Source organism: Castor canadensis, chromosome X (assembly GCF_047511655.1).
Source record: "Castor canadensis chromosome X, mCasCan1.hap1v2, whole genome shotgun sequence".
Taxonomy (NCBI): Eukaryota; Metazoa; Chordata; class Mammalia; order Rodentia; family Castoridae; genus Castor; species Castor canadensis.
This window is the reverse complement of record NC_133405.1, coordinates 77,151,617-77,164,085: the sequence shown is the minus strand read 5'-3', so window position 1 is coordinate 77,164,085 and position 12,469 is coordinate 77,151,617. Positions and strand designations below refer to the sequence as shown.

Here is a 12,469-nt window from a genome sequence, read left to right as displayed (position 1 = left end):
GGCACTTAATGACAAATTGCTTTATAATTGTTTGTTTGTATGTATTTATTTCCTTTTGTACTATATTCTTGAGGGTCTGTATTATATTACTTTTTTTGTCCCACACAAGGTGAGTATATGCTTGGTATGCAGTAGGTATTCAATAAGTATTTTAAGGTGACCTATTCACCAAAGTGTTAAACTGAAATTATACAGCAAAAAAAGAATCTCAAAAGCTGTGGCTGATTCACTACTGAAAAAAAAAAAAACACTGATAGATCTATTTGTCCCACAAAAAGATTCTTTGTTCCAATATCATTCAAAATAAAACCATTGAATACCAAATCTTAAAAATTAAGAGTACACCACTTTCATATATTCAAGGCAAATATTTAATCATTCACAGTCTAGATTTTCTGCAGAGTTATAGTATCAAAAACATCAACCATAATTTAGGAATAGGCAGTTTGTTACCCAAGTTTTCTTATAAGAAATTAAACTGATACATTTTAGTAACAAGTGGAAACAATTCTATAAGGCCTGAGACTCAAACCATAGATCTTGTTCCATCATTAAGTTTAGCTAGAACCAACAGAAGCTATGTATACCTTACCAATCAAGATTTCAAGGTAAAGTATATAACAGTTCTTAGCAACCAAGCAGGTGCCAAGCAGGTATTCTTTCATTAAACAATAACAATAATTTCAACAGCTGTTGAAATTCTTTTAAGAATAATGTTTTGAGATAAACTGCTTAAAGCTTTAAGGTTTCTAACTTCCAAAGTATAATCTAATGCAGAATATATGGTAGGTCCCAAGTAGTATAAATTCTTCAATTCTGATTTTCTTAAAACCACAGTGGCTTCTCTTGAAATGGTCTTCCTTTCCTTCTCTATCTCACTACCTTCCGAAGCCCAATTTGAATCACATTTCTTTCATAATGCCTTCTCTGAGACTTGGGGAAAATTTGGCCTGTTCCATTTTCTAATGACTACCTTTTTATAGTTTATACCTCCATATTTACCACTTTAATGATATATTTCTCAGTTTACAGATATGGTGCTAGGTACTGTTCTCATAAAGGTGAGGGCTGGAAGAAATAACAATTCTATGAAACAGGTATTATTGCTATAGTTGAGGAAACTGAGGTTTAATGACTTAACTGCTAAATAAGCAGAGCTGAGATTAAAATCCAGACCTGACACTTGAAGTCAGAATGTTTTCTAGTATACCATACAGCTACATTAGCAGCTTATAAGGCAGGAACCATGTATTTTATTTCTTTTCCACCCTAAAAAGGGAACATTTAAATGTACTGTTTAAATCATTTACAGTTGTAAGTATATCATAAGTAATTTAAATAAATTTGAGCAGATTCTAGGTTTTCCATATAATGAGGTAATGAAGCCACATTCCCTCACCTGCATTTTAATATATTTTCTTAAAGAGGTGGAAAAGTGATATAGCTAAAGGTACCATGCAATTCTCCTAACTCACAGCTTATTATATCTTTGCCACAGATGTAGCAAATGATGATTGAAACTAATGTGTTGCCAATGAAGTTGTGCAATTTTACTTTCTTGAAAATGTTTTTAGTGGTTAATCAAATTTGGGAACATCCTTGTAAATATGCAGAACATGTGAATGTCATCTGTCCTGTGTTGTTACTTGGCAAGAAAACTGTAGTTAGCACAGTGCTAAGAACATGGCACTACCTCAAATTATAGCTGAATACTGTCAGTTTTCTCACAAAGGTAATTTTTAAAAGGAAATAAATAACTGTGTGTATTTAAAAAGGAAAGAGATACACTAATAATAAAAATAGGATGGGCAATATGATGTATAGATGTTTTCATTAGTGTATATTACGTAGGTTTCAGAGGCCTAGTGATATGTTGGGTGCATATCTATGTTGCATACTAGTTTTCCCTAATATTCTGCCTTCAGCAGAACTAGACTTAACCCATCCTAGTAAAATTAGAATCCTTTGTGAAAACCTTCTATTTTGAAATAATTATAAACTTACAGAAGTTGCAAAACTAGTACAAAGAGACACATGTACCATTCATCCAGCATCTCTTAATACCTTATATAGCTGCAGTACAATATCAAAACCAGAAACTTAACACTGGTGCATTACTATTGATGACACTACAGAACTCATTCACTTTTCAACATTTGTTAACCTGTATTCATGTGTATCAGTGTGACATACGCTCATCTACGTGGTTTTATGCAATTTTATCTCATGTCCAGATTCATGCAACCACTATCACAATCAAGATACAGAATTATTTCACATCACAAGAGAACTCCTTTGTGCTTCCTCTTTGTATTCACTCTCATTCCACCTAGTGCCACCCCAGTTATTGTTTCCTGGCAACCACTAATTTGTTCCTGACCTCTATAGTTTGTTCATTCTGAGACCATTATATAAGTATGTACTGTATGATAAGAATCATACAGTACATAATCTTTAGATACTAGCACTTGTTTTACTCAGCATAACGTTTTTACATTCATCAAGGTGGTTACATGTATCAATGGCTCATCCTACTTTATTCTGAGAATTATTCCATGGATGTACCAGAATTGATTCAACTTTTCATCCCTGAAGGACATCTGAGCTATTTATAGTTTGTATTACGGCTAAAGATGTTATGAACATTTTCATACAGATGGATGTAAGTTTTCATTTCTCTGGGACAAATGCCCTAGAGTCCAACTGCTAAATCATATAGCAAGTCTATGTAGAATATTTAAAAAGATTGTCATACTCTTTCCAGAGTGACTATACCATTTTACAATAGCCAACCAAATATGAGTGACCTAGTTCCCCTGCATCCTCACCAATATTTGGTACTATCACTATTTTTCTTATTCTGAAACTGCTGTAACAGCTGTGTACAATACAAATAGGCCAGTACAGAAAAATAATAAATTATAGTTACATGAGAACAAGAAGTCTTGGTGTGCTACTGCAAAGTAAGGTAGGTTTCAATGTTTCCACCACAAAGAAATGATAAATGAGATCTATTTAACCTTAACATCACACAATGTATACATGTACTAAAATATCACTTAGTAACCATAAATATATACAATTTTCATGTTTTTATGTATCAGTTAAAAATTTTAATTAAAAAAAGTTTAACATGTTACCACCAAAAAAATTAATTTAAAAATTACCTAATCTGAACAAGGAGAAAACAGACTAAAGACGAAATGAAAAGAGGTGAAGCAAACTATCAAAATAAAGAGGAATCTTGCAGGAAACAAATAATAAAATAGTGGCATGAATTCCAAATATATCAACATCAATATAATTATCAACATATTATATAATAAGTAATATAAATCAATAAGCATTAATACACCAACTTGTTACCAATGAATAATTAGGAACCAAAACTCAAAAAAGAAAACTATATCTCTCCCTAACAACAACAAAACAGAAAATTTTAAGTATAAATCTATTCAGGATCTCTCAATCTACTGACATTTTGGTTTTGATAATTCTTGTGGAAGGAACCGTTTTATGTACAATGTTTAGCAGTGTCACTAACCTCTACCTTCATTCCAGTAGCCTGCCCCATCCCTTTAGTTGTGACCAAAACAATGTTCTCTTGAGGTCAAAATCATCCCTGGTTGGGAAACACTGGTCTAACCCAACAAAAACAGAGTCTTTAAGTTAAAAGCTACCAACGCTGATGAAAGAAATCAAACAAGACCTAAATAAACAGATATTGTATTCATCTACTATGAAGGTTCAACAGAATAAAGGATGACAATTATTCCCAAATTATTTGATAGATTTTATAAAATTTCATTAAAATACTATCAGGCATTTTTGTAGCTGTGGACAGGATTATTCTAAAATTTATATAGAAAAGCAAAGAAACTGGAATAGTCAAATCAATTTTGAAAAAGAAGACTATGAAACTATAAAAATTAAGACACTATATTACTGGCAAATGGAGAGACACACAGACCAATGAAATATCATAAGATTTCAGAAAAAGACCCCACATATATGACCATGGTAGGATAATGGTTCCCTGAATATCTCCATGTACTCATCTCCAAACATGTAAAGATGATACCTTACATGGCAAAATGGACTTTGCAGATGTGATCAAGCTAAAACAGACAAGTGGGGAAAGTATCCTGGATTACCTGAGTGGGCCAAATGCAATCACAAGAGTTCTTACGGAAGCAGTAGAATCAAAGTCATGGGAGAAAATAGGACTATGGAAGCAAAAAGGTCAGAGTTAGAGACTGAAGATGCTATTGACATTGAAGGTAGGGGAAGAGGTCACTAGCCAAGGAATGCAAGCAAACTAGAGACTCAGGAAAAGGCAAGGAAATAGATTCTCCCCAAGAACAGCCCTGCCAAATTATCTTTAATTCAACTTACTGAAACCTCATTTTGGACCTCTAGTTTTCAGAAATATAAGTGTATGTTAAGCAACTAAATTTGTGATAATTTGCTAGAATAGCAAGAGGAAATGAAGGAAACTCAATGAAGAAAGAATAGCCTTGGTGTTGGAAAAACTGGACAAAAAATAAACTTCCACCTAAATCTCATATAAGAGTCAACTCAAAATGGAATATAGATCTAAATATAAAAGATAAAAATATAAAACTTTTAGAAGGAAACATAAGAAAACAATCCTAATGACCTTGAGGTAGGTAAACAATTCTTAGACATGACAACAAAAGCATAATACATAAAGAGAAAGATAAACTGGCAATTATCAAATTAAAAACATCTGTTTTAATAAGACACTATTAAGGGAATTAAACAAGCTATGTATGGGAAGAAAATATTCACAAATCATTTATCTGAGAAAGGTCTTTTATTCATTACATAAAGAATTTACTAAGCTCCAGAGGAAAAATAAACAGACCAATTAAAAATGGACAAAACACTTAAAAGACACTTTATAAACATGGATATATGGATGGCAACTAAGACCACACAAAGATGTTCCATATCATTAGCCAATTAGGAAATTTTAATTAAAACCACAATACAGCACTAAATACCTGACAACACCAAGGATTGGCAGTCAAGAAGCAAAGCAAAAGGAACTCTCACATATATTTGTGGGAGCAAACAAAAAAAATCACTCTGAAAAAGTTTGGAAGGGTTTTTTGTTTGTTTGTTTTGTTTGTTTTGTTTTGTTTTAGTGCTGGAGGTTGAACCCAGGGTGCCTCACGCTTGCTAGGCAGGCATTCTACTACTTGAGCCACATCCCCAGCCATTGGCAGTTTCTTATACAGGTAAAAATACACTTAACATGACCCAGCATTCTACTCTTAGGTAGTTATTCTAGAGAAATAGAAACCTATAATTAATATTTATAGCAGCTCTAGTTATAATCACTAAAGATAAAAAGAACTGAAATGTCCTTGAATATGTGAATAAATGGACACACTCTAGTGCATTCATATGGAATACTATTCAGGAATAAAAATAAATGAACAAGTATACGCAGTGTTGACTTGGATAATGAGAGAAGCACTATGCACTTCTGAGAGAAGCAAGCTCAAAAGGTTATATGTGACATGATTCTATTTATATGGTGCTAAGATTTGTATATGGTTTGAGTGTCTCCTGCAAAGGATCATGAGCTGGAAGCTGAAGTCCCCATTGTGGTAATACTAAGAGGTGATAAACCATTAAGAGATGGGGCCTAGTGTGAGGTAATTTGGTCATACGGGGCCCTTAAAGGAGAGTAATGAAATTCTTGCAGGACCCTGGTTAGTCTCAGACAGAGAAGGTTGTTTTAGAAAGAGTCAGTGTAGCCTCTGAATCTCTCTGGTTTTCTGTCTCACCATGTGATCCCTCCCTCTCACATGTGTTCCTGCCAAGATGCTATCCACCATGCTTGGCCCTTCATGAGGGCAGAGCAGACACTAGCACTGGAATCTCTAGAACTGTGAGCAAAACAAGCTTATTTTCTTTATGAAGTACCAAGCCTTGGGTATTTTGTTACAGAGACAGAAAACGGACAAATCTATAGAATGCTCAAAATGACAAAAATTATAGTGAGAGGACGAATCAGGGTTCCAGCAATTAGGGATCTGGAAAAGGTATGACTACAAAGGGGTAGCATAGGGAGACTTTGGTGCTGATGGTACTTTGCTGTATCCCGACCACAGTGGCAATTACATGAATATGTCTCTCTCTCTCTCTCTCTCTCTCTCTCTCTCTCTCTCTCTCTGTGTGTGTGTGTGTGTGTGTGTGTGAATATACAGGTATAATACCAAGGTAAAAATCCCACTGACCAACAAACAGACACCTAAATAATGAAGGACAAGAATGAAAAACAGTTCACACGCTAAGTGGAGGACACAAATGGGAGAGGAAGAGCAAAAGAAGGGAGTGAAGAAGGTGAATATGGTTGATGCACTTTCTACACAAAATGAATACAGAATTTTTAAACCTGCTGAAACACCATGAGAAGAGTACTAAAGGAGAAAGGAGAAAAATGGAGGGAATGAACCAATTCAGGATATAATGCATATACACAGGGAAATGTCATAATGAAACTCCCTGTAGAGCTATCTTAAACAAAAATGTATTTTTTTTCCACAGAGGACAGGGAAGGTAAAACAGGTACTGCCTGGGGGTTGGTACCAGTGGAAGAGGGGAGTATATAAGGAATGGGTGTAGGAAAGTAAATATAGTAGAAATATTATGTTCTCATGTATGAAAACGGAAAAATAAGATCTGTTGAACCTACTCTAAGAATAGGGGGGAGGGAGAATAAAGGAGAAATGATGGAGGGGGTGAATTCAACTATGATATATTGTTTTTTTTTTTTTTTACAGTTCCGTAATTTTTTTTAATTATACTCAGAGAGACATGCAACATCACCACTAGCTAATTTTAGACATTTTTATCACCCCACCTCAAGAAACCTGTCTTCATTGGCAGTTTTCTCCCTGCCCTTAGCCCTAGGCAATCACTGATCTATTTCCCTCTCTGTGGATTTGCCTTGTTTGTAGAGGACATTCTTGGCCACCTTCCATGATGCTTTTCTTTTCAGGCACCTAAACCATCTCTTCTGGTATTTTCTCTGTTTTGTTTAGTCATCAGGCATTTTTTTTTATTCATATGTGCATACAAGGCTTGGGTCATTTCTCCCCCCTGCCCCCACCCCCTCCCTTACCACCCACTCTGCCCCCTCCCTCTCCCGCCTACTCCCTCAATACCCAGCAGAAACTATTTTGCCCTTATTTCTAATTTTGTTGTAGAGAGAGTATAAGCCATAACAGGAAGGGACAAGGGTTTTTGCTGCCAACTATGATATATTGTTAAGAACTTTTGTAAATGTCACAATGTACCCCCAGTACAACAATAATAAAAACAAGAAAAAGAAGAAGCAAAGTCGAAGTGATGTAGTTATGCATAAAAGAAATTGGGCAGTCTTTAGAAACTGAACAAATTCTTTCCTAGAGCACCCAAAAGGAATATTGCTTTGTCAACACCTTCTGCTCAGTCCAGCAAGACCCATTTTGAACTTCTGATCTTCAGAACTATAATATAATAAATTCATGTTTCTTTAAAAAATCATAAAACTACATCTCAAAAGAGCCCATCTTACTGCATTTTCATTAAAATTAATTTTAAAAATACAGTGTCTCAGGTCTCAACAGACCTGGCTCCCTAGGCACAGGAGATTATCTAAAAATAAAGGTAGAAGATAGTGTATTTCAACCAAAATCAAACTCAAGTTTCATGTTCCTGTTACTTTCTAAAAAGGAAGAAACTGCTTATTTTTACTAAATTATAAACATGTGGCAAAGGTATATTTAATCTATAACAGCAATGTGCACATTAAATACAAGACAAATAAAGAGACTTAGTCTTATAAAACTTTTTTCTTACTTAGACTAAAAGTTTAAATATTTAATCTGCTAAACTTTTGAGTTTTTAGACTGGCATATCATTAAAAATTCAATTTATTTAATTTCAACACAAAAGTTTATGATTTGGGACACTTAAACAACAGAGTTAAGGTAAAAGTAAAACCATCATATGCCATAATTTGAATATTATTTGTTTCCTCCAAAACTCAAATGAAAATTTGCTTGTCATTGTGGTGGAAGATGGGGCATTTAGGTGATCTAAGATGTATTAGTGCCACTCTTATGGAACTACTTTCATTATTTTGGTAGTATTGGTGTTTGAACTCAGAGTCACTTGAGCCATTCCCTAGTCATTTTTGCTTTAGTTATTTTTTTCAGATAGGGTTCTGTGGTTTTGCCCTTGAACTGTGTGATCCTCCTACCTATGCCTCCTGCATAACGGAGATCACTGGCATGAGCCACCATGCCTAGCTTATTGGTTGAGATAGGTTCTCACTAACCTTTTCCCCTAAGATGGCCTGGAACTACAGTCCTCCAAATCTCTGCCTCCCAAGTAGCTGGGATTACAGCATGAGCCACTGCTCCTGGCAATGGATTGTTTTCATTCTTAAAGGAATGAGTCCTTGTGGGACTGTATTAGTTACCACAAGAGCAAGGTATTACAAAGCGAGGCCATTCTTCTGTATATACACACTTTCTACCATCAGTTGTAGTAGCATGAGGTCCTTGTCAGAAACTGAGCAGATGTCAGATCCATGCTTCTGGGATTTCCCAACCTCTACAACCATGAGTCCAAATAAAGCTTTTATTCTTTATGAATCACTCAGTCTCAGGTATGCTCATTTAGTAACAGAAAATGGACTAAGACACCATAAAGGACAGCTAAAGATATTTTATATCTACATGATACCAAACTTATTGGTCAATATGGTTAGTTTGCTTAGTTTCAAATTGTAGATTTAGTGATGACTTTTTCCTTTCTGATCATGAAAGTATTATGTCATCTGAAGAACCCAATTCTTTCCAACTTTTTAATATCTAAATTCTTCAATATTTAATCTTTTTCAGAGTGGCCTTTGTTAACCAAGGACTCTGTAAGCAGTACTGCCACAAAGGGCCCAATATAACTGAACAAGTGGAAGATAATTTTGATCCTTTGGTCATGCCTCTCTAGTTACAAAAGGATCAGAAGGAGAGAAAGAAAATAAGACAAAGAACACTAGGGAGATTTGATTAGCAAGGCAAAACAAAGAGAGAAGAAAACTAAACAAGGAATTTAGACAATTTGTAAAGACTACTAGGGTACTGACAGAACCTTCACAGAATTAAAGTCTCTATTCTTATTAAAGGAAAACAACAAAAACAAAACATTTATCTGACTTTATCAAATGGAAATTCTTTTACACTTTATAAAATAGGTTATTAACTCATTTAAGATAGGCCTAAATAAAGCAAATGCCCTAAAAAAATTACTACATACACAAAATTCTTCTGGCTTGCATATAAAGTTTACTTTGCGTATTAAAGAGCAACTATAGCCAGGCGCCGGAGGTTCATGCCTGTAATCCTAGCTACTCAGGAGGCAGAGATCAGGAGGATGGCGGTTCGAAGCCAGCCCAGGCAAAAAGTTCTGCAAGACCTTATCTCAAAAAACCCTTCACAAAAATAGGGCTAGTGGAATGGCTCAAGGTGAAGGCCACTTCAAGCCCCAGTACCTCAAAAAAAAAAAGTGCAACTATAACAAAAAAGTGCAACTATAACAAATAAAAATCAGCCTATTTAACCCAATCCTAGCAACATGGTTGAATATAGATTTTGACAAGGTGAAGTAAGAGGTATGACTAACTTACATGAATAATTAATAAACACACAAAAGACACCATATATAAGAGTGTTACATAACATAATATTTGTAAGAAATTTGCTCATCGTTTTTACTGAACACAATTAGGAAAGTATAAACATGACACAGCTGAGACATATCAATAGAGAGACTAAATTTCAATGCCAAACAACAGATACCTAAAACATGCTGCAGGCAAGTTGAAAACCTATAGGTCATAATATCTATAAACAAATTTGTTTCATCTACTTCACAGCTGAAGCACACAGGAACTGAAAGCAAATTAAAGAACATGGAGAAGCATTTGACTTACACAGTCTCAACTCTAATAATCAAATCTAAGAGTTAAATCCTTGTATATAAGTCCTCTAGGAGATAAACAATTTAGGAGTACATCAGACTGATTCTTAATGAAAAACTTCAATGTAGAAATTACATGCTTATTTGGTTAATTAATTTTTTAAAAATATGACCTTATATTGTATTCTAATATTTTGATTGATATAAGGTTGGTAAGTGTCTGGATTAACCAGATAATGAGCTACTCCGGTTTTCTGTCTGACATATAAAGAGCCTGAAAATCATGCATATGCTCAGAATTTTAAAAACGTTGAGCTGAAAATCAACAACTCTTCTTGGATGTATCAGAGAACTGAAGTCACAGGGCAAATTGTTACCCCCAAAATTGGAGAGACAGATAAATGCATAGAATCACAGCTTACAGGAAGTTATGTCTGGAACCGCAAATGGTACAAACACTTAAAGGCTAACTGATTAACTACTAGAGACTGAGAGAAGATTAGACAAAGAGATTAGACTTCCAGGGTCCATACTTTCATGAGTACTAACATGGAGTATGTTAACATGGAGCTTTCCATTACTGTAACAAAATGCCTAAGACAACAAGAGAAAGGTTTATTTTGTCTCAGTTTCAGAGTTTTAAGTTCATGGTTGCTTGACCCCAGTGATTTTTTGATTGTGGTGATACAGTCCACCATGGTGGGGTATACATGGTGGAACAAGTTGTTCAACTCATAAAGGCTGGGAAGAAAAGAGATTAAAAAAAAACACCGAAGAAAATAAACTGACAGCAAGTGAGTATAGGAAAAATTCAATGTCATCAGGTAATTACAAATAAGAACAAAAATGAGATGCACTACACAACTATTAGAATGGTTAAAATCTAAAACACCACACTGAATGCTGGTGAGGATGTGGAGTAACTCCACTCACTATTAGTGGTAGGACAGTCACCAGCAAAGACAGTTTGGCAGTTTCTAAAATAAACTAAACATATTCATACCATTTGATCTGGAATTGCACTCCTTGCTACTTATTCAAATGATCTGAAAACTTATGACACAAAAATCTGTACATGAATATTTATTGCCACTTTATTCATAATTGCCAAAATCTGGGAGCAACCAAAATATTTTCAACAGGTGATTGGTTAAACACACTGTTACATCAATACAATGGAACATCATTCAGCAATAAAAAATGAGCTATTTAGTCACAACAAGATATGAAAGAAACTTCAATTGCTAAATGAAAAAAGCCAGTTTGAATTCAGCCATAAAAAAGAATGAAATTTTGTCATTTGCAGCTAAATGGATAGAGCTGGAGAACATCATTATAAGTGAAGTTAGTCAGGGTTAGAAGGCCAAAAGCCTCATGTTTTCCCTCATATGCAGAATTAAGACATAATACAAATGTAGCAACATTATGAAAAAACAGGATAGGCCAAGGGGAGGTCAGGTATGAGGGGGGAAGGCTAAAAGAAGGAAGTTAAGGTGATTATGGTTGATACTATCTATACAAGAATGAATATAGAATTTTTAAACTGGTTGAAAAAACCATAAGGAAGGGACTAAAGTAGAAAGAAGAAAAACAGAGGAAATGAACCAAATTAGGCTATATACATGGAAGTGCCACAAGGAAATTCCCTGTGCAGTTATCTGAAAAAAGCAAAAATGTCATTTCTTTTTCCTTTCTATTGCAAAATCAGAGAACGGGAGGGCAAAACAGGCCCTGCCTGTGTGTGTGGGGGGGACTGATATCAGTGAGAGGGAGAAGGAGGTGGGGAAACAGAATAAGAGGGTGAATATGGTACAAATACTGTGTACACATGAATGTAAACAGAAAAAAGATGCCTGCTGAAACTATTTCTTGAATGGGAGGAGGGGAGATACAGGTGGAGGGGTGAATTCAATTATGATATATTTGAACTATTTACAAATATACTTTGTAAATGCCACAACATATCCCTACCCAGCACACCAATAAAAAAATGAGTTCTTTAAGAAGGACTTATATTAACTACCTGGCAGCATTATTTTAGTACCACCTGAATAAAAGAATTCATTAAAATACTGAAAAAGGGAACAGATCCAGGATGGCAACTAGAGGGAGGAAGCAGACAGTGTGAGACCCGTAAATCAAAAATCTTGCCGAGACACTGGAGCCACAAAAACCACCAAGAAGCAAAACTCCGACACCCACCCAGAACCCCCAGCCTGAACAAAGCTTCTCCACGCCACGTTACACTGAGAAACCAGGAGGGCTCCTGAGCTGTCAGACACCAGCTCCAAATCTACTTGGGAGATGCAGACCAACAGGTGAGCAAATAAGCAGCATGCCGTACTCCCACTGCCACCCCAGGGATAAACCAGCATAGCCCCCTAGACAGACTGATCCCTGCCAGGCAAAAACAAACAAACAAAAAAACCCTAAATAATAAACAAGGAACTGAAAAGGACTTGCAGCA

The 12,469-nt window shown here is 35.2% G+C and overlaps 1 protein-coding gene across 2 annotated transcripts in view; it reads right to left on the bottom strand.

The window, feature by feature from the left end:
* Abcb7 (ATP binding cassette subfamily B member 7) overlaps positions 1-12,469 on the bottom strand; it is a 107,543-nt gene that overhangs the window by 27,411 nt on the left and 67,663 nt on the right. The window lies entirely within an intron of this gene.